Here is a 22,823-nt window from a genome sequence, read left to right as displayed (position 1 = left end):
GAAGCCACTTTCAGTAACAGACTCTGGAAGAGGTGGGATTAACCTCAGGGTGCGTGGCTGGCGTTTTCCATTCATGAAACAAACTTTAAAATGTCCATCTGTTTATTCTATGAAATAACTATTAATTCCTTTTTCAGCAGTTTTGGAAAACAGTACATATCTTCCCCAAGTCATGGTATGTTTCCCAGACAGCTCGGCCGGTTTCCAAAACAGAGGGACATAGGGCAGGGTGCGTGTGCGGAGCGTTTTGTTGGAGAGCCAGATGATGCAAGAGTGGGGAGGGCTTGTTTACTATTTGTGTGTTTTTTCTTCAGTAACTGGACTAAATACTTGTCACTGGTAGGAATCTATTTTCATTTCTAGGAGAGTAAACTGCTCACCCATGGCTGTGTGAGGAATAATTCGGGTGTATGTGAGCACCTGTCGTCCCTTTGGAGAGTCTCATAGTCCAGGGGGTGCTAGCATGTATTGCATCCGTAACGTTTCTAGTTGCAGTTGCTATCAGGATTCATTTACTCTGAATAGGTAATTCACTTTTGCCATTATTTTAAAAGGCAATAAATACGCATATTAAATCAAATTTCATGGGTGGTGTTAATGACAGCAGATTCCTATCCTGCCTCAATCACAACAGCAAGCCAGGCACTTCTGGTTTTGCTCTTCCAGAAGCTCCTGTGCTGAGAACTCTGTCCCCAATGAGCGTCTTGAGACATGGCGCCCCCTGGAGGTGGCGATGCGAATGCCTCGTTAGGTCCCTCCTGCTCTTACTCGTTCCTCTTCCAGCTCAGCAGCAGTGACTTCTGAACACTAGTGTATTAACCACTCTCGAGAAGCATCGCACACAGGGAAGCGCACGGGACATCGCTGTGCAGCTCAGTGACTCAGCACAGAGCCAACTTCTGCGGGACCTCCACCCAGGCTGGAAATGGCACCGCTGTCGGGAACCCCTCACAGGGGCAGGGGGGTGGAGCCCACACGTTTGCCATCCGAGCCCCTGCCTGTGGCGCAGCTGGGGTGGGTCTGCCTGCCCACTCCTTTGTTTGACTGTATATATGCGCATTCTAAGAGTGCGTTCTTGTATCTGTTTTCTTTTGTTCGACATTATATCTGTGAGGCTCCCTGTGGCGTTGGAGTTTATGTTACTGCTCTGTAATATTCCACTGTTTGACCACATCATGTATTTATTCAATCCACTGATGGATACTTAGGTATTTGGGGGTAATTATGAGTAAAACTGCCATGACCGTTCAGATACACATTTTTGTATAAAATAGTGCAGGCCTTTGCAGGGTGGGCCACAGGAGCGTGTATCTCCACGCCAGTGGGCAGTGCTAGACCTCGGCGGGCAGATGCTCCGGGCACCCTCAACCCGGGCACCGATTGTCTTCCTAACCTGGCTATTCTGTGGGTGCTCACGGTGTTACCCTGCAGTTCAATTTTTATTTCCCCGACTGCTAGCGATCGAGCACTGCCTTTACGCTTACTGACCACTTGGACTTCCTCTTTGGAAGCGCTTCTTAAAGTGCCCAGCTAAAACCTCGGTCGCAGGGAAGAAAATGGGTATGGGACAATGCTCTCTGCCACAGCTTATGCCATGTCTACATCTTTTTGCTTTTTTAAATGCTTTTTGCTTTTTAAACCCCCTTATAAGTTAAAGAAATTGGCTCATCTCTGAATTCTACCTCGGGTGTCTTTTCTGGAGTTACCTGTTTTATTTTGTTTTTAAAAAGGCATAAATACTTCATAACCTTAGTTATGGCAAGTTCTCCACGTGTGGCAAGTTCCCTGGAGACGCGTGGAGGCTTTTGGCAGCCTCTTCCTGCTCCGCCCTGGGGACTCCCACAGGCTCCTCTCCTCCGGCTCCTGGCATCTGGGCCAGGGCTTGGGCCTTGGGCTGGGAATCCAGCTCTACTCTCCCTGTTTGTCCCAGTGAAGAGCTGCTCATAAGATGAGAGATTCTGTTCTAATGCAGCCGGGCGGAAATAAGGAGGCGGGTCGTGGGTGGCCCCCATTCCTCTGGTGGGTCTGGCTGGTGTGAGGTGGGAAAGACGAGCCGCAGCCTCTGAGACCCTCTCTCCCCTCCAGTTCAGGGACACAGGCTGTGTTAAAGTAGGTGACATGCAATTTACTGCTTTAGTGGGGACATTTTTTAGAGTGAAAGGGCCTGTGATTAGTAATTGCTGCTGGACCACGTGGTGAACTGGCTGTCCTGGGCAGACCGGGTCATGACCCCAGGGTTACGATCCCAGTCTGAGAGCGTCCCTGGGAGAGTGAAGGATGAACTGTGAGTTGTAAGGGGCCAAGAGTGTCCCTGAGCCACAATCCAGAGGGGCCTACGGGGGCATGTGTGTGTCCCCTGCGGCTGCGGAGAGGGGGCCGCTGGGCCGTGGGAAGATGGGCGGACTTGGAAGCAGAACGTCTAAGTGTTTCACACCTCACCTTTTGACTGTGTTCAGTTTATTCACCTGTGGAAAGGGAAACCTAGCACTGGCCTTGCTTGAATGCCTTCCCTGGGGCTATTTGGGAGAGTAAAATGTGATGATAAAACTTACAAATATTTTGTAGAATGTTAATTATTCATCTTGCCCTCAGCTCTTCCCTTGTCTACTCTTTTATTTTTTTACCCTCACCTGAGGATATGTTTATTATTTTGAGAGAGAGGAAGGGAGAGAGCGCGAGAGAAATAGCAATGTGAGAGAAACATTGATTAGCTGCCTCCTGTGTGGCCCCTGACTGGGTTCCGAAACCTAGGTATGTGCCCTCACCGGGAATCAAACCCTTTGGACAGCATTCCAACCAGCTGAGCCCTGCCAAGACACCTTGTCTCCCTTTAGTGCAGTGGTTCTCAACCTTCTGCCCCTTTAAATACAGTTCCTCATGTTGTGACCCAACCATAAAATTATTTTCGTTGCTACTTCATAACTGTAATGTTGCTACTGTTACGAATCGTCATGTAAATATCTGATATGCAGGATGGTCTTAGGCGACCCCTGTGAAAGGGTCGTTCGACTGCCAAAGGGGTCGCGACCCACAGGTTGAGAATCACTGCTTTAGTGGGTGCTGAGAGGGGCAAATGCCTGCAGAACTTTGTCTTAAGACTGTTCCCCTCATTCTGTCAGGGAAGCGCCCAAGACCGTCAGATCTGTCTAGGACCGCGCTGACTCAGAGGGCTCTGCCTGCAGGAGCAGCTGAGTTCCTGCAGTTCTTTAACATCAGTCACTGTGCAATTGAACTCCTCACCATTGACATAGTTACAACCCAGTCAGCCCTTCCTTGACATGTGCAAAGAACAGCTTAGCTTAGCCACTTCATACATTTTCCAAAGATTTCAAATTGCAAGTCACATTGGCTTTTACTTTTGTAAGCAATCCACTGTTATGATTAGTCAGTCATATACACACATCACATTTAGGACGATTGATAGTTAGTTAGTTGGTTAGTTGAAAGCACTTTAAATACCTGCGGAAGTACCAGAATTCTTTTATAAGTTGAAGAGAACCATGATCGAGCACAGTGGTGACATACAGTGTGTTTTTGGTGAATATTGGGATCGGGAGATATGGCCTCCAGATCACCAGAGGTGACCTGTTAGGCACGTTTTTTTAGACGGTGGCTCGGGCCTGAGAACACTTGGAGGTTTTCTTGGTTCCTACCCTTACAAGGCTGACAGCCTTTGAGATCAGACACACAGATAAAACAAGAACAATCATGGGAAGGAAACGTCATTTATCAGGTCTCATCTGAGGACAAACAGTATTTTGAACTTAGTTCTATTCCTTCATCCCCAAAATGCAAAAACACTGGTTTGGGTGTGTTTTTTTTTAAATGATCTCATCTGTTGGTGGTCAGGAGACAGTGAGTGATGGTCGCGGTGTCCCTTGTCACCCATTAAAGCTCTGTGGCCCTGGCTGGTTTGGCTCAGTGGATAGAGTGCTGGCCCACAGACTGAAGGGTCGCAGGTTCGATTCAGGCCAAGGGCACATACCTCAGTTGTAGGCTCAATCCCGGACCCCAGTCAGGGTGCATGCGGGAGGCAACCAATCGATGTGTCCCTCTCACGTCGATGTTTCTCCCTCCCTGTCTTTCCCCCTCCATTCCACTCTCTCTAAAAATCAATGTGAAAAAAATATCCTCGGGTGAGGATTAACAAATAAAATTCTGATTTTATATGATGAATGTAATTGAATAACCACCTTACTGGTTATAATGAATGTATCTTAGTCTGTCCTGTGGAAACCCTTCAGTTACTAAAAAGTCCCCACTGGATGAAGACGCCCCTTAATTCCACTATTTATTTATTTATTTTAAATATTTTTTTATTGATTTCAAAGAGAAAGGGACAGGGAGAGAGAATCATTGATCGGCTGCCTTCTGCACGCCCCCCAATGGGGATCAAGCCCACGATCAGGCATATGCCCTTGACTGGAATCGAATCCAGGACCCTTCAGTCCGCAGGGTGATGCTCTATCCACTGAGCCAAACCATCTAGGGCTTAATTCCGCTATTTAAAGTAGCTGCAGGAGGTAATGTCAGACATGGTGTACAGCATATGCTGGCCCATCAGGGAGTGTAAGCTAAGGTAAAGACCCCCTCTCTCTTCTCCTCTCCCCAGGCAGACAGTTTCCAGTCCATATTTCTCCCCCTTGGTCTCCATTCTTCTTGTCGTCCTCACCATAACTTCAAGTCACACTTCAGTTTGTTAGCTTGTGTGGGGACTTGAGAAATACTGCCTTTCCAGCTCTTGGTCTTTGTGAGTTATATTTTGAGATTTATATCGACAAGGTCGGAAACATTTGTAGTCTGTGTCCCATCTATCAGTAGGCTTTCTGCGTTTTTTTTTTATAGCTTTAGTTTAAAAATGTTAACACATGGAATGTAATATTTATAGTGTCATGATAATATAAATGTATTTCACTGCAGAACCAAGTAGTATGACTGGAGGAGGCAGAACGTGTACTTCTGTGTCACAGGACCTTACCCAGGAAAAGAGGATGTCAGACTGGGACCTCTCAGTTTCTGTTCAGGTTTCTCTGCAGCTTCCACTTGCTCTGCCTCCCACCGTGTCCCATGTCCCACCGTGTCCCATGTCCCACTGTGTCTCATGTCCCACCGTGTCCCATGTCCCACCGTGTCTCATGTCCACCGTGTCTCATGTCCCACCGTGTCCCATGTCCCACCGTGTCTCATGTCCACCGTGTCTCATGTCCACCGTGTCTCATGTCCACCGTGCCTCGTGTCCCACCGTGTCTCATGTCCACCGTGCCTCGTGTCCACCGTGCCTCATGTCCCACCGTGTCTCATGTCCACCGTGCCTCATGTCCACCGTGTCCCGTGTCCCACCGTGCCTCATGTCCACCGTGCCTCGTGTCCACCGTGCCTCGTGTCCCACCGTGCCTCGTGTCCCACCGTGTCTCGTGTCCCACCGTGCCTCGTGTCCACCGTGCCTCATGTCCACCGTGCCTCGTGTCCCACCGTGCCTCGTGTCCACCGTGCCTCATGTCCACCGTGCCTCATGTCCACCGTGCCTCATGTCCCACCGTGCCTCATGTCCACCGTGCCTCATGTCCCACCGTGCCTCATGTCCACCGTGCCTCGTGTCCCACCGTGCCTCGTGTCCACCGTGCCTCGTGTCCACCGTGCCTCGTGTCCCACCGTGCCTCATGTCCACCGTGCCTCGTGTCCCACCGTGCCTCATGTCCCACCGTGCCTCATGTCCACCGTGCCTCATGTCCCACCGTGCCTCATGTCCACCGTGCCTCGTGTCCCACCGTGCCTCATGTCCACCGTGCCTCGTGTCCACCGTGCCTCGTGTCCCACCGTGCCTCATGTCCACCGTGCCTCGTGTCCCACCGTGCCTCATGTCCCACTGTGCCTCGTGTCCACCGTGCCTCGTGTCCCACCGTGCCTCGTGTCCACCGTGCCTCGTGTCCACCGTGCCTCGTGTCCCACCGTGCCTCGTGTCCCACCGTGCCTCATGTCCACCGTGCCTCATGTCCACCGTGTCCCATGTCCCACCATGCCTCATGCCCACCGTGTCCCATGTCCCACCGTGTCCCATGTCCACCGTGTCCCATGTCCCACCGTGCCTCATGTCCCACCGTGCCTCATGTCCCACCGTGTCTCATGTCCACCGTGCCTCATGTCCCACCGTGCCTCATGTCCACCGTGTCTGTTTCTTGGATTCTGTTTTTGTTTTGCTGGAGCACCTCCTTAGCCCCTTCTTCATGGAGTGTGTGGCTCACAGACTTCTTGGTCTTCTCACGCAATGATCAGGCATGCAGGCATTTTATCCCCATGCTTAATTGATAATTTAACTGGGTCTAGAATTTCAGGACCCTGTAATTTTCCCTGGGAACTCAGAAAGCATTCTCTATGATTTTCCGGAGTCCACGAGAAGTCAGATGCCAGCTCTATTCTTTTCTTTCACAGGCAAATCTCTCTGCTTTGTCCTCTCCCTCCTGTGGCTGATGGTTTCATTAGGAATGACCCTTCGCCTGATCTACTTCTCATCCAGGCCCCAGAGACCATGCTGACATCCCCCCTGGAAAAACCTCCAACTGTCTCGGAGAGTTTGTTCTCAAGTTTCAGCCTAGAAGTCCTATCATGGCCCCTGTTCTTGGGGAGACTCCCCCCCCCGCCGCCCCGGTCCCATCCAGCACTGCCATTTCCACTGCTCCTCAGGTCACCCTGATGTCATCTGCTTTATGCCTCAGCCACGCAGGCCGGCGCCTTTGTCTGCTGCTCAGTCCCCTTTGTAATTTTGTTATCATTCATTCACTGCCAAAAATGACCTTTCTGCCACTTTGATGGGTTCTTGGGAAGAAAAGAAAGAAGATATATACTTTATCACCATTTTCCATTAAAGCCTTTTTAAAGCGCTCTTAGCCACAGGATTCTGTACCTTGAACATCTCTAACCATGTTGTTCTTTCTTTCCAGTGGAAAAACCGCTCAACATTATCAAACAATTGGGAAGACATTAAATGAACCAGTTCCAGTAAATTTGTCAGCAGCATGTACAAATCCTTTATGGGACTTCATTTTATATGATGTCAGAGCACTCCATACACTTAAAAAGAGCTGGGTAGTTTTGCTACCCTTACATTGATAGTGTGTTGCAAGTTAGTTAAATGACACATACTGTGAGTAGCCTCTTTGACAGTAAACGGAATGGTGACCTCACAGAAGTGGGGGTGGGGATCTGGGCATCTGTTTTGTAGTAAGGTTGAGGATGACTTATGATGCTGTTAAGTTTTGTTTTTAAAAAAGTCACAGTTCACATGAGGGTGAAATTTTCATCACTGTACACACAGACAATCCTTATTAAACTAATGTGAAACAATGAAATAAAACTAACAGTATAATTATACAAATGAGTGGTGGCTGTTGAAATGCACGATAAGCTAAAGCAATCATTGAGAAGGAACTGCCTTTGGGAAGCTGCGGGCACGTGGCCTCCTTGCAGGTGTGCCGTGGGTTGGCTCTGCGGCCGAGCACGTGGCCTCCATGCAGGTGTGCCGTGGAGTGGCTCTGCGGCCGAGCACGTGGCCTCTCCGTGCAGGTGTGGTGTGGGGTGGCTCTGCGGCCGAGCACGTGGCCTCTCCGTGCAGGTGTGCCGTGGGGTGGCTCTGCGGCCGAGCATGTGGCCTCTCCGTGCAGGTGTGCCGTGGGGTGGCTCTGCAGCCGAGCACGTGACCTCCGTGCAGGTGTGCCATGGGGTGGCTCTGCGGCTGAGCACGTGGCCTCCGTGCAGGTGTGCCGTGGGGTGGCTCTGTGGCCGAGCACGTGGCCTCTCCGTGCAGGTGTGCCATGGGGTGGCTCTGCGGCCGAGCATGTGGCCTCTCCGTGCAGGTGTGCCGTGGGGTGGCTCTGCGGCCGAGCACGTGACCTCCGTGCAGGTGTGCCGTGGGGTGGCTCTGCGGCCGAGCACGTGGCCTCCGTGCAGGTGTGCCGTGGGGTGGCTCTGTGGCCGAGCACGTGGCCTCCGTGCAGGTGTGCCGTGGGTTGGCTCTGTGGCCGAGCACGTGGCCTCCGTGCAGGTGTGCTGTGGGGTGGCTCTGTGGCCGAGCACGTGGCCTCCGTGCAGGTGTGCTGTGGGTTGGCTCTGTGGCCGAGCACGTGGCCTCCGTGCAGGTGTGCTGTGGGGTGGCTCTGCAGCCGAGCACGGAAGCCACACTCCTTGGGACTGAATTAGACCTCTGTCAACCCTAGTAACACCCCACACGTAGGTGATGAATTCTGAATTTTAGGGCCCCTCAATAATTCACTTTACAGGTTTCCATTGACTAGCCAGGGTTGTATTGGAAAAAGAAAGGCTGTGCAATTTTATTGGTTAAGCACCAGAGAAAGGACTGGGCTTGGGGTTAGTTCACAGCCCTGGGGAGGGCTGGCTTTGGACTTCTCTGCTAAACCAGCGTGCACTGAGCATCAGATTAAAGCTCCATACCTTTCACTAGGAAGATGCCCCCAGGCATATAAACACCATTTTGTGTATAATTTTACTGTTTGCATGGACTGTGACCCCTCGGTGAATACCTGCTCTGGGTACAGTTGGGAAGCCGCTGTTTCTCTCCCTTGGCACTCCCCCGGCGGTCTTCCCATCTGGACAACAAGCCCAGAAAGCCTGCAGAGGCCCTGTGTCCCCCACTTCCCTTTCCTGTGGCTGTACTCCTGGCCCTCAGGGTGGGCACACCAATCTCCTGAGGACACCGTGTCCAGCTGTCCTGGCTCTGGTGCTCCTGCTAAGCTCAGTTGCCTTTCCTCCCCCAGAGGAAGGGAGGTGTAGCGACTTCATGTGCTTGGTCTTTGTTTTCATGGTTGGCAAACACATTTCATTTTATCAGCTTCTTTACCCCCCACCCCTCTTTTTAGTTATTTCTTGAATGTATTTTTTTAAGAAGAGTGTCCAGGGACATTGTACAAATGGAGATTTAGGAAATAACCAACTTGAAGTATTGAGGAGTCTAAGATAAAGGACTATTGAATGGAAACGCCACTGTTGATGTATTTCCAAATGTGCAGCCAACTGCGCACCCTGGGTGTATACATACTGAACTTGGTTGTGATGTCTCTGTTCCTAAGAGAAGTTGACCACTGGTGTTTAACTCCTGCAGCATCGGTGACAGGCGTGCTCCAAAGGCGATCCTGGTCTCACCACAAGGGTTAGAGGTGCTCCCTCCCTTTTCTCTCTGAGCAGTGGGAGGTCTCTGTTCCCACACGCCACTTGCTCTTTTCTTTATTCTTTTTGTCTGATTTTCTCTCCAAGATAGCGCATTTCTTCTCCTGTGCCTTTTAGGATTTCTCCTAGTGAGGGTCACTGCTGGCAGGTTCTCGGCTGTTACTTGTTTGAAAACATCTTCACTTGCTGTCACTGTGAAGAGATGTCTGTTGGGTCTAGAATTTCAGGTGGGCACTGTTGGGCTCTCACTGCCCCCTGCCGACTTCTCCCGGTGTTCCTTCAGTTTGCCAGGGAAAGTTTGTCATTGTCCAAGTTGAAGTAACAGTAGTCAGAACAACTGAAAACTGCCCTCTTCTACCATTTCTTCTCTCGATTTTATCATGTTGGTTGTCAAATTCTATCCAGCCCTTCACGGAGCCTGGATCCTCAGAGGCACCCAGGCTTGGTTCATTTCTCCACCTGGACTGTCAGTCACCAAGTCCCGCCCCTCACACCTCCGAGATACGAGATACGTACCTGATTTTTCCAGTCTCTGCCCTCCCTCTGGCCCCAGATGTCTTCCCAGCCTCTGGTCTCAGCCCTCTGGCCATTGCCCACAGAGCCCTCAGAGCTGCCTTTCTGAAAACAGACTGGGTTTTCTTTCTTATGCAACATTTGTCCGTGGTGCCTTCTCCCAAGAGGCCTTCCACCCTCCCTCTCACCAGGCATCTCAGCTGAGGGCAATCTCTCTACCTTCCTGCTCCCCAGGCTCAGCGACCCTGGCCCATTCGCATCTGCTCGCTGGTGCCGCTGGCCTCCATCCTTTCGTGGTGGGTACCCATCCTTAGGAGTAATTAAGCACTTGGAAGCCACTGTGAGATTGGGGAGAAAGCGTCTTTGTCTAAGCATCCTTCAATCAATTGGCTATTTACTGTCGTCCACTTGTCTTGAGCATATCAAGCCTCTGCATCTTGGAATAATTGGTGTCTCTAAATATCAGAGTCTGCTCCGTTGAAATCTTTGTTTAACTCGTGTAATCGATTTATGCAGCTACAAGGTAGAAAATGAGAGTACTTATTTTTTGGCAGAGTGAAGCCTTAATTTCCAATCTAATTAACTTATAATGATAAATATCACTTTAGAAGGAAACACAATTGCTTCATTTAATCAGTGTGATTATTACCAGCACAGCCAATCCATCCAGCGCTGAGTGACACGCTTATTTTAGTACAACTAGTTCTGTACTTGCTATTCGTGCGGGCGTGCTACAGCTTACACAGCCCCTATTTTACCAGCATGGCTGTGGCATTTGGATTTCCTTGTGTTAGGAGGTAGTCAGATGGGAATTTGTTGTGGAAGCCCCTCGGCTTGGTAAGTGGGGGTTGCACTATTTTCAAGCGGGCTGCCCGGAGCTCGAGAGCACCCAGCAGGAGAAGACTCCGGAAAGGTGTGGGGCTGGGTTGCCCGCCCGAGCGTGTCAGGAGCTAGAGTCACAGAACTGCACAGCGGTGGGCATTTCTGTTCGTCCCACCCGATACCTCTGGTTCCCCCTTTCAGATTTTCACATGGCCGCACTTCCTGCCCGTTTCACCTGCAGATCCAGGCATTGAGAAGGAGCAGGATCTAGCTCTCAGCCTTGTGACGGACTTGCTTCCTGTCCCCAGACCACAGCTTCGTGCCGCTTCCTCCCCACCTTCCCTCGCCTCTTTTGCAAGGAAGACAAAGCCTGCCCTGTCCTGACTTTTCTCACACTCTTGCCACCCTCTGCACCTGCAGTGTTAGCTCTTGCCCACCGCGGATGGCTGTAGCCCTTGTCGGTTTTCATGTGGTTAATTGCATAGCAACTCCTTAGTCCCATCACTGCTGGTATGGTCCTAGTTGGGTGAGTCCAAGCAGTCACAGCTGGGAGGTGGGGAAGGTCTTGGAAAGCAGTCAGTTCTCACCCACGAGGACCGGTAGTTGTGGCAGGAGCCCGGGTGGCCTGGGGGGACGTCCTGGTGGCTGGACTGTCTGCACAGTAGGAGCTCCTGCCCATTCAGACCCACCTCGTCTGCACTCCAGCCTCAGTCTCCAGGGCCCACCGAGGGACCTGCTGGTTCCTGCCTTCCATGTTAGCGCACAGGTCTGCCCCAGGACTTCCCTTCATTTGGATGTCAGTTTGTTTTTAAAAAAGAAAATATAATTTTACTTATATAGGTTTGGAAGTGTATTAGTGTGCGGAAACGTTCTCTTTCATACCTTGCAGGTTGAAACCATTCTTACGCAGAGAGGGAATGACATGCAGACCTCGATTCACAGCCTTGTGCCCGTGCATGGAGGGCCTGTGGCTCCCTGGCCTGGGCAGCAGGGGGCGGAAGCCGCCTGGGCCTGCACGGTTCTGTCTGCACTCACACACGCTCACCTTGCAGGAGGGGAGCTCACACAGGCAGTGCCCGTGGCACATTCCTCAGCCTGTGGCTTGGTGCCCGTTGGCTCTAGTGTGTTGGGAGCAGAAATGGATTGTGGGTGTTCCCTGTGCGTCTGCCTGCCCTGGCAGGTGGGATGAAGGCCTGATCGATAATTGTGTATCCACTTTAAAAAACCATAAGAACACAAAAATAATTTAAACTTGTATTCAGGAAGAAGATTTTTAATTGAGTATTTATTATCACAGCTCACATCTGAAAGGGTGAAGAAGTATCTAAGATTGAGTTACGTTCATGTAAACAATTGGACCTTTTTATTACAGAGTGAAGTCTCTCCAGTTGGGCGTGGAGACCTTGAGAAGCAGCTGAAGAAACCTGGCCACGCGCATGTTCCGATGACCTCAGTCCGACACGCACTGACGGAGGCCTGGCTCCAGGATCAGAGCCGACACAGGAACTGAACTCACTCCGAGGTAGGTCAGAACCTGCAGCCGTTGCCAACATTCGCCTGTAAAAATGACTTCTGTTTGATGTAAAGCGATTGCGCCTTCTCATGTGGGCTTTCTTGAGTCACTCCCAGCAGAGGTGGTTGTTGTCAGGGGTCCCTCTGAGATCCCCACTAGTCCCCGCGGCCCCTGCAGGCTGGAGCCCTGCTGCCCTCAGAGACTCTGGGGCCTGGAGCCGCCTCTGGCCTCAGGGCACTGTGTAAGGGTTGGTGCCGCCTTCAGCCTTTTACCATAAATAATTTTCTTTGAGGTGATTAGGATAAAATTTCTTTACTTCTTATTTTTGGTGACTATTATGAGATTCAGCATCTGCTTTTGAGAGAAGTTGAGACACATATTTGGGGAGTGAAGATGCACCCATGTCTGACCACTGGGTTGGCTTTGTGCCTGGAAAGGCCCCGCTGGTCATTTCTGAGTCAGGAAAGGTCAGGAATGTAGGGTAACTGGTTCCCAGGGAGACGTGTACCGGAGGTTCTGCTTGATCCTCAGCTGATGCCTTTCTTTGGCACCCAGGCATAAGAGCTGAGAGGGGGCGGGGAGGGGGGGTGGAGGGCGCTGTTGAGGTGACTTTGCCCGTGGCTTGTGCCTCTGAGTGGAGTTTATCTTCAGTCACAGATCTTCTTTTATTTGATCGTGATACGAAATCGGCTTCTCTGTAACCCCTGGGCTGGCGGGGTCGGAAGGGGACCTGTGCCTAGTGCTGTGAAGCGAAGTGTGGTAGTGACCACCTACCTGTCACAGGCTGCAGGTGCGAACGATTGCGTGAGTGATGCTGGTTATGTGGAAGAGCAAGCATTTTTATTTAGTGTAAACATGCATTGGAGAAATGAAGCATTTATAATCTTTTGCACAAATAAATTGTCCTTAAAGCCATAGGAAAAAAAAAAAATCAGGCCAGAGGAGCTGTCCGAAGCGCATGCTGAGAAAGCAAAGGAGAGGGCTGCAGCTAAGCCGTCACAGCGTTCTGGGTCAGGTCTCCTGACTGCGCACTAACACGTGACTGCACAATGGAGGGCTTGTGTTTCTTCTTGTTTTTCACAAAATGAGCTAATTTTGGCAACAAATAGTCTGATATATATGCTTTTCCTTTTTTAAGGTGGCTTAAAATAAAGTAAATAAACATGATTTTTTTTGGCTAAAAGCCATATTTGCTAGTTGACGCCCTCATCGCCATAGCCCCATGACATGCCACTGAGCTCTCTCCGGACCCTCTGGCAGGTCTGGCGGGGGCACTGTAGGCATGCAGCCTCCTGTTCAGTGTCAGGCACAGATGCCGCTCTTGCCTTGCTTATTCCTTAACAAGATTGAAGCTGTTTCTGTGTCTTCACACGTGAGAGTGTCCCCGAGGTTGGGGCACCTTGGGGTGGACTGTGGCGTTCCTGTGGTGTTTACCCAACGGTGCACATTCGGAGAGGGGCCAAGGGGGCCTGGACTCCTGTTTAACTTCGAAGCCCTCTCAGCGTTTCTCATAGCCCCCACAGCATTCTTTTTCTAACAGTTATTCAGTAACTCCCCTTTTTATTCTGAAATTCATAGAAGATACTGCTTTATACATGTATAACCATGTAATTTTAAAAAGCGCTATACTGTCTGAGTGTAATAAAAGAAAAATTAGGAATTCATTCTAAAATAATGTTTGGGTCACCATGTAAAATCTCAGGCACCACTGCTCTCAAAGGAGCCACTGTGACGGACACCTGTGAAGGCAGGTGGAGCCGGGTGCTGGGTGATGGCGGGAGCCACGCGGCAGAGCTGGTGGTGGCTCGTGGATTAGCTCCGAAAGAAACAGGTGCAGCCCCCTGTCTTCTTACGGTGGTTACATTTCTGGGACGTGAGTGGGTGTGGAAAGTATCATGTTGTACGTAACAGTAGGGTCTGGGCGTGGGGATGGTGAACCCTTTCACCTACATGTGTCCTTCCGTGTGGGAGCGTTTTGCTTCTGGTACGTCCTGCTTGTCCCACGTAGTGCCCTCTGCCCACAAAGTGCCTGGAGACCCCACTAAAATGTGCAGACCCTTCCACATGTGGCTACCGTGGGGCACCACTGCCACCCACCACAGCCACCTGCTGGTGGCCATGGGCTGGGGAAGCTAGTCAACAGGGACCAGCAGGGAACATAGAAATCCAATCGCCTATACAGTGTTGGGTGCATGCTCAGTTCTTAGGAGTCTGTGGGTAATGTTCCTCTAGCTGTTTTGTGTCTGGTCGTGACTAAACATAAAATAATGGATGCAGTTACCTTCAGACTGATGCATAAAAAACGACGGGGTTGGTTTGTAGATGCAGGAAAGTCTGGCATCCTCCAGCCCTTGCTTTTTTTTTTTCAGTTTCTCTGAAGGCATTTGCCGCAGAAGGCGCTTGTGGAAGCACAGCAACGCCCTCTCGTGGACCTTCCTTGAAGTGCAATAGTTCAGAAAGATGGTCCTGGCTACCCGTCAGCCCAGCCTAGCTGTGCCCAGCAGCCATGTCCCACCACTGACCATGGGCGCGCCTGCCTGGTTTTACAGCCACGGGTGACCTCAGACATGGGCGAGAGCGTTCGATGTGGCCTCTCCATCGCTCCCTCGCATTGTGCTGAGAGATCCGTGGGCCCCATTCTAGAAGAAAAAGGCACCGAGTTGCTGGAGGGGAAGGTGGGGTCCCTTGTTTCACTGGCACTTCCCAGGCAGGCACTGGGGAAGGGACAACATGGCCTTTGGCCTCAACATGAGCGTCTGGTGGGCTCAGGGTTGTGGTGTCTGCTGGTGCTGTGACAGCAGTGGGGAGCCAGGTAGCCTGTCCCGGAGGCAGGGGCAGTGAGCTTCGCGGGGTGAGCTGGAACTGAGTCTTGAAAGAAGAGCTTGTTATCTGGGCAGTCACCTGGGGAGGGAGGCACAGGACAGGAGAGGCTGTGGAGCAGGGGCGGGGGCAGGAGAGAGCTGGCTGCGGTAGCCTGGTGGGCCTGAGGGGCTGTGACTGTGGGAGGGGCGTGGAGGGGAGGGGCCTTGGGTGGATGCATGTGGGGGTGGGGGAAAGACCAGACCTGTGTTTTGTTTCTTTTTTTTTTTTCTTGATCAAAGTGATGCTGTCAAAGTGAGACAAATCACGTAATTTGGAAGGACCTTTGGTAAAAAGCACTGTCCAGAGCGCCCACCTCCCTAGAGGCAGCATTGAGTTATTTTAAAGGGCTGTGGCTCTCTGTGTTTCTGGATTGGTCACTGTTAGGACCAGCAGCAGGAATCAGAGGTCCAGCACAAGGGAGAGAAGAGGCTTCCCCCACAGCCGTGTCTGCTTGGTGGGCAGGGCTGGAATGGTTCCAGCTGACAGCGCCCCAGACGCTTTCTGCCCTGGTGTTCGACCTGCCCTATGAACTCACACATGGTTGGGTGTGTGCTGGAGAAAGAATGACAGAGCCCCGTGCATGGCTCACTTGAGTGACAACTTCAGACAGTAGATGGTGCTATAGGATCATGCTAAGACGATGAGAAGGTCCCCAGGAGCTGTCACGAGACACTTCTGTTTTCATCCCAGTGGACTTACCTTTAGTCATGTGACCATGACTGGCTGTAAGGTGACTAGAAATGTGGGCGCTTTGCCTCGAGAAAGAAGGAAGGATGTTGGTTTACGGATGGCAGTCCCTGCCGTATGCCCCGTTTCTAAAATATATACTTGCTTTTTTAAAAAAATAAGTTTTAAACGTCATCTGATGACTTTTAGTTCAGATAGAGGAGGATTTAGCTCAATTACACTTCTCCTGCCTTCTCCTCTCTTCCTGTGTCAGTTAGGAGTGCTTTTGGCTGAAAGTAACAGAAAACATGACCTACAATGGCTTAAACAACAGGGGATTTATTTCTTCATTTATTTCATTAAGAGTAATGTAAAGGTAGGTTTTTACTAGTGTTGAATTAGAGCACAACCATGTCAGGAATCTGGGCCAGTGTCTCTGCAGTTCTCGTTACCATTCCCTCATGGTTGCAATGTTGTTGCCACAGCTCCAGTCATCACATCCACATTCAAGGCAGGAACAACTGGGAAGGAGCAGGCAGTACAGCCCATGTTTGTCCTTTTTATTGGGGCATTCAAGAAGCCGCCAGTATATTTTTACTTGTATCTTGTTGGCCAGAACTGTGTTGGGCATCCAGCGATAGTCACAAAGGAGGCAGAAAATGTGTATTTAACTCTCATGGAATCCCTGATGAAGGGGGCAGGGCCACAGGCTTGGGGAGGAGCACGGGGTCAGCTAGCGGGGGTAGCAGCCTCGTTCCTCTGTTGGTTAGCTCAGAACTGTGTGTGCTTACCCGTCCTTGTTCCCTGGACTTCGGACACCTCCTGGCTCCCCACCGTGTGGGACATAGGGAAGCACTTAGCCTGCCACGCCCAGTCACCTCTTCTCACTCTTTCCACTGTTCAGCTTCGGTCAGATTTGTTTTTCTGTTTCCTTTCACATTATCGAAGTAGAAAACTTCATTTTGTTCTGTACCCACAGTTCAGTCGGTTTCAGATCCAGAAATGGTATTTGTATTGTATTCTCATGATCAGTAAATGTTGTTCGTCACAGAACCAAGTGAAATGCATGTGGTTGTATTTTCTTCTCCATGTCCCACACCAGGACTTTTTCTCAGGCAAAGGGAAGGGTTAGCATGACTTCTCTTTTGCGCCCTCTGACTGCCGAAAGTCGCCCACATTTGATTTCCTGTCGTTGAGCCGTGCCTTTTGGTTCAGTTTTATCGTTTCCTGCATCCTCACATTGCCTGGGTGGCAGAGCAGAGGGCGAGAATGGCTGAAGGCCTGGCCCTCCCCAGCAACACCGAGTCCTGGGCTAGTTGCCCAGTCTCCTCGTATGTGCAGCGGGCGTGACCGTGGTGACGGTGAGCCTGAATTGAGGTAACCTGTGTCTGCGAATATTGGCCCTGAGCCTCTGTTTTCTCATTGAGAGAAGAACCACATGCTCCCTTTGCTTTCTCCCGGTCTCTTCCAGCGTTTCATTCTGCTTTTTGGAGTATATTCATTCATTTTTCTTGAAATCTCCATGATGTCTATTTTTTCAAACTGAGGTTCTGACTGTTTATACAATTTTTTCTAGGATTTTTGTTTTTAAGTTGGCTTCATTGAGATGTAAAAACTCATTCTTTTCAAGTGTACACTCGATCTATTCTGACAGATGTGTGCAGTTAGCCATGCCTCCATCCAGAGATGCCCTCTGGCCCACGTAGATATGCTGATCCGCGTCTGGATTGGCCTGCCTGACGGTGATGTTCGGTGACATTGTGTGTGTGCAGGACAGAACACCTTGACTGCACGATGAGGGACAGGCCAGTGCCCACAGCAGCCAAGCTGGGAGCCAGGGCCTGTCTGGCTCACTTGAGTGACAACTTCAGACAGTAGATGGTGCTATAGGATCATGCTAAGATGACGAAACAGCTACTAAGGAAAAAACTCCATTTTCAGGCCATTAGTACCTTTTCTATGCCTTCCCTCTGTGAGGCCCAATACCAATTTCCTTCAAAAAACTTTTTGTTCAACAGGTTTTAACCATTTTATATACTTATTTAAATATATTTTTATTGATTTCAGAGAGGAAGGGAGTAGGATAGAGAGATAGAAACATCAATGATGAGAGAGAATCATTGATCGGCTTCCTCCTACACACCTCATACTAGGGATTGAGCCCACACCCCGGGCGTGTGCCCTGACTGGAAAGCAAACCCTGACCTCCTGGTTCATGGGTCGACGCTCAACCACTGAGCCACACTAGCAGAGCTATGCTATTGCCTTAACCTATACATTTCTCATTTAAAAAACCCTGGAATTATTTACAGTAGATGAACTCAGCCAGAAGTTAGTTGCTCTAGAACAGGGGTGGGCAAACTTTTTGACTCGAGGGCCACAATGGGTTCTTAAACTGGACCGGAGGGCCGGAACAAAAGCATGGATGGAGTGTTTGTGTGAACTAATATAAATTCAAAGTAAACATCATTACATAAAAGGGTACAGTCTTTTTTTTTTTTTTTTTAGTTTTATTCATTTAAAACGGGCCGGATCCAGCCCGCGGGCTGTAGTTTGCCCATGGCTGCTCTAGAATGAGCAAAACTGCTTTGTCATCTTTGAAGGACCAGCTGTTTTTACTTTATATTTTAAAAGGTTTGTGTTCTACTTTGTTTTTAATAGTCAGTTTTAGTAAGCATTGTTTTTAAAGGATGATTCAAAATTAATCCTTAAAAATACCCATTTAAACTGTGACTATCAATTTAACTTAGTTTCAAGTTTATGTTCAGACTTTCAGCAATTTCTTTCCAACTTTCTCTCAATCTATAAGTAGGAAGCAGAGCCCCCCTTAGCACCAGGCCTTGCAGGTCTGCATTGTTCTCTGCTGCCAGCACTCATCTGCATACCACCTGAGCCATCTGCATGCCATCTGAGCTATCCATGGGCCCCTGAGCCTTCCGTGGTCCACATGGTCCATCAGTGGGCCACCATAGCAGTCCATCTGTGGGCCACCTGAGCCATCCATGGACACCTTAGCCATCTGTGGCACCTGAGCCTTCTGTGGCCACCATAGCCATCCATCTGTGGGCCACCTGAGCCATTGGTGACCACCATAATTACCTGTGGGCCACTTAAGCCATCCATGGGCCACCTGAGTCATCTGTGGCCAACATAGCTGTCTGTGGGCCACATGAGCCTCCCGTGGGCCACCTCAGCCATCTACGTGCCACAGTCTGTGACTGCTTCCTTCCTTTAGGTCGCTTTTAGCTATTGGAGCTAATTATAGGGCCTCCAAATCAAGGGCCTCGTCCCTCCCTTTTTCCCCTAAACCTAACACCTGCTATACTTACTTGATAAATGTAGATTTTTATTTAAATTCAAAACTTCTTGGTAAAGTCACCTTAAAAGAAAATGGAAGAGCTCTAACTGGTTTGGCTCAGTGGATAGAGCATTGGCCTGCAGACTCAAAGGTCCCAGGTTCGATTCCGGTCAAGGGCATGTACCTTGGCAGGCACATCCCCAGTAGGAGGTGTGCAGGAGGCAGCTGATCGATGTTTCTCTCTCATCGATGTTTCTAGTTCTCTATCCCTCTCCCTTCCTCTCTGTAAAAAAATCAATAAAATATATTAAAAAAAAAAAAAAAGAAAATGCAAGAAGCTTAATTGAATCCATGATCTTGAGTGGAGGAATGTTGCAAGTAGACTGATAACTAGACTTATCCCAATCTATTTGAAACCATTTTAATATAGAAAACAAAAATGTGTTAAAGAAATACATATGTGTTGATTTTAAAAATTGTGAGGAATCTTAACGTAGTGAAAACAGTAAACTTGAGTAGTTGTGAATTTGCTTTAATTAGGCTGCCTTGCAGGAGAAGGAAGAGTGTAGACTGTCCCGGATTCCCCAGTGTTCTGCCACTTCCCCAGCGTGTGACCTTGGACAAGCCATCTAGCCTCTCCAGCTGCGGGTCTCACCTTCATAAAGTGGGGGTGCTGACAATACGACAGCAGCTAAAGCCCAGTGGCCACTGTGCCCTCGCTGGATTCTCCCAGCAAGCCTGGTGATGGGGGTGGGGGGGCGAGCCGTGACTCACCGTGTTGTACAGATGAGGAATCCGAGGAGCCGTGAGGGTGAGAACTTCTCAAGGTCTCCTGGCCAGCAAGAGGCAGAGCAGATGTTCCACCAGGAGGACCTGCTCAGGGGTCCGTGCTGGTTACTCGGTGCTGTTCTCAAGGCCACACTGTCCAGCCGTGCGGGTTGTACACTGCACACCTCCACTCACGAGGGCTTGCATGTTGTAAGACAGATGGTGGCCGTGTCCAGACTGTCCATTATCAGTCACCTCAGTGTCTCCTGTACTGAGACTTGGTGAAATGTAAGTAAGCTAATACAGATGATGTGATTGGCAGGCCACTTAATAAACATACTACACACCGTGTCCCGTGGCTTCCTCACAAGCTCCCTGCCCATCCTTTCCTCTCCTACCCTCCCAGCAGCGAGCACTGCCCAGTGTACTTACCAGCTCAGTCCTGGTATCTCCCGGCTCTGTGCTCAGGACTCAGGAATCTCACCCCTCTCATCTCTGTGTAGGTGAGTCCCACACCTGACTCTCCAGCCCAGAGCTTCCTTGTGCTGTCCAGACTCAGATCTGGGTCCACCCAGCATCTTTTCTTGGGGATCCCCAGACATCTCCAACCTCAGACAGCAAACCCAACTCCTGACTGCCCAGCCCACTGGCAGTCTCTGTCTCAGCAGCTCCGTCCTTCCAGGCCCTCAGCCCCTAAGCAGGCCATCCTTTCTCTCCTGCCCCACATCTAAGCCATTGGGAAGTCGTCAGAATCTATCCAGAGCCTGGCTATTTCTCACTTGTCCCCTGCCTTCCACGCTGAGCTACCTGCTCTGTCTGTGCTGGGCTCCTCGCCAGTCTCCCTGGGTGAGCCCTGTCCCTACGGCTGCTCTTTCCCAGGGACCTGAGGCCAGAAACAGCTTAAAACTCCTGGGCAGAGTGACCACCACGTCTTGGCCCAGGCCCAGGAGACCCTACGAGCTGACCCTCCAGGACCTTCCAGCCTTCACCTTTGCCATTCGGGACTCCTGGCTGTTCCCGGGCTGCTGGGCGCTGCTCAGGGTCTTGGCCCTTCTGTGTTCTAAGAACATTCTTCCTCAGCGTTTCTGCTCCCTCACAGCCTTCGTCTTGGCTTCATGACGGCTTTCCTCAAAACTTAAAGCCACCACTGACTCCTGTCCCTGTCCTCTTCCCTGGCGGCACCATCTCCTCCGACATATGTCCCAGCCCATTTCGCTGCTTAGACACACTGTTGATTGTCCTTCTCTCGTTAGAACGGGGGCTCCTGAAAACAGACGGGACTACCCTATTGCTCACTGCACTGGGATGAATGACTGTTGGCTATGTGTCTTATTAGCAGCTATTTCCGGAGTACTTTAACATTAAATTAAGTAACATTACAGATTCCCATATGTCAATTATATATAAATAATTGATGAATAACTGACTCATTTAGAGAGTTTAGAATTCTAATGGAATAAACTCCTCTTTTTCCTCTTGTAAGAGTAGAAAAATAGTTTTTAAAAGTTGCATCCTAAATTAATATTCTAAGAACATTACATTTTAGAGTCTTTACTCTGAGGACAGAGATAAAAATAAAATTAATTAGATACCAGGAAAGTCAGATGCTCAATGGCGTGTGGCTATTTATGACGTTCTCCTAGAATTCAGTAGTTATTAACTCGCAAAGACATGACAGCCGAAGTCTGAAATTGATGTGTTTTAAAGTGGGGAAAAAAGAGCTTTAACGCGTTTTTTTCAATTATAAACTGTCAATTTACTGGTTACAGAAACCATACCTGGTGCATTAAATCACTGTCATTCGGCTGTAGTTTCTTGACTCTCGTGAACACAGGTGTCTGTGTTTTTTTTTTTAAATATATTTTATTGATTTTTTACAGAGAGGGAGGGAGAGGGATAGAGAGTTAGAAACATCCATGAGAGAGAAACATCAATCAGCTGCCTCTTGCACGCCCCCCATTGGGGATGTGCCCGCAACCAGGGTACATGCCCTTGACCGGAATCGAACCCGGGACCCTTGAGTCCGCAGGCCGACGCTCTATCCACTGAGCCAAACCAGTTCGGCTACACAATGGGTTCTTAAACTGGACCGGAGGGCCAGAACAAAAGCATGGATGGAGTGTTTGTGTAAAGTAATATAAATTCAAAATAAACATCATTACATAAAAGGGTACGGTCTTTTTTTTTTTTTTTTTTTTTTTTTTTTAGTTTTATTCATTTCAAACGGGCCAGATCCAGCCCGTGGGCCGTAGTTTGCCCACGGCTGGTTTAGTGTGTTTCACTTCAAGCAGTATCTTATTGGAGAAGCTCCGCGTCCATCACGTTTGGGTGGGTTGAGCCAGGAGCCTGCAGTGCGCTGGGGCGGCTCACTCCCCACAGCACAGCCGAGAGCCTTTGAGTCGGTCCATCTTCACTGCTCCCCGACTTACCCAATTTACGCATCCTTTGCACATTTTTCTTTTTATGAGTATGCTGGTTATAAACTGTGAATTGTCTTGATGGTAAATGCTTTGTCCCTCAGAGGTCAGGGTTATGGTGGAGATGGAGAAATTATAATCTTCTCTTTTAAGAAAGCGGTAGGAAGGCTGTCAAGTCACCACAGCAACTTGGTGGTGGCCTCACCCAGATCCGTGCCTGCGGAGCAGGGGCACAGAGAGCGTAGCAGACCCTGGGGTGGCCCGGCCCCTTGGCCACCTCTTCCCATATGGGGGTAAACTAGAGACTGAGCTCCGCTTCCTGAAGAAACTAGACCCAAATGAAACCCTAATGCAGAGAGACCATGAGGTTTATTTTTTCAAAACCGTGTCTCCAGCAGCTGGGGAGACGGTCCTTATTTTCTCTGACTTCTCTAAGCATTATTCCCCCAGAATAATTCGTGAAGAATCCGAATCCAGGCAGCTTTTCACCATCTACTCTTTTATTAATTCTGTGTTTGTTTGGCTCTGGCCTCCCCAGGACTCTGGCAGTATTAAGCTCTTTCTCCTGGATAAGGGAGCTCTAGAAGTTCTGGCTCCATTTCTCAAATTGTTTCTTCCGTGGTTCAGTCCCCATTAGGAGACCCCTGGGGCCAGTCTCAGCGGCTGCGTGCTCCAGCCCGTATCTCCTCAGAGGCTGGAGACCTGACTACGCGGCTCTTCTCAGCAGGCCAGCTTACCGCTGCGGAATGGAGCTGCTGGCTCAGCCTCTGCCCCCAGCCTGGTTAGG

At 49.9% G+C, this 22,823-nt stretch overlaps 1 protein-coding gene across 2 annotated transcripts in view; it reads left to right on the top strand.

The window, feature by feature from the left end:
• ADARB1 (adenosine deaminase RNA specific B1) overlaps positions 1 to 22,823 on the top strand; it is a 102,971-nt gene that overhangs the window by 32,096 nt on the left and 48,052 nt on the right. For both annotated transcript variants that reach the window (XM_070407064.1, XM_070407065.1), the window contains exon 2: positions 11,885 to 12,034. The gene's annotated coding sequence lies outside the window, so the exon portion shown is untranslated. The remainder of the gene's footprint in view (positions 1 to 11,884; positions 12,035 to 22,823) is intronic.

The sequence above is a fragment of the Myotis yumanensis genome, unplaced genomic scaffold (assembly GCF_028538775.1).
Source record: "Myotis yumanensis isolate MYYU_CA2020_CCGP unplaced genomic scaffold, mMyoYum1.0.hap1 SCAF_2, whole genome shotgun sequence".
Classification (NCBI taxonomy): Eukaryota; Metazoa; Chordata; class Mammalia; order Chiroptera; family Vespertilionidae; genus Myotis; species Myotis yumanensis.
Note: the sequence above shows the minus strand (reverse complement) of the source record. Positions and strands in the feature narration are given on the sequence as shown.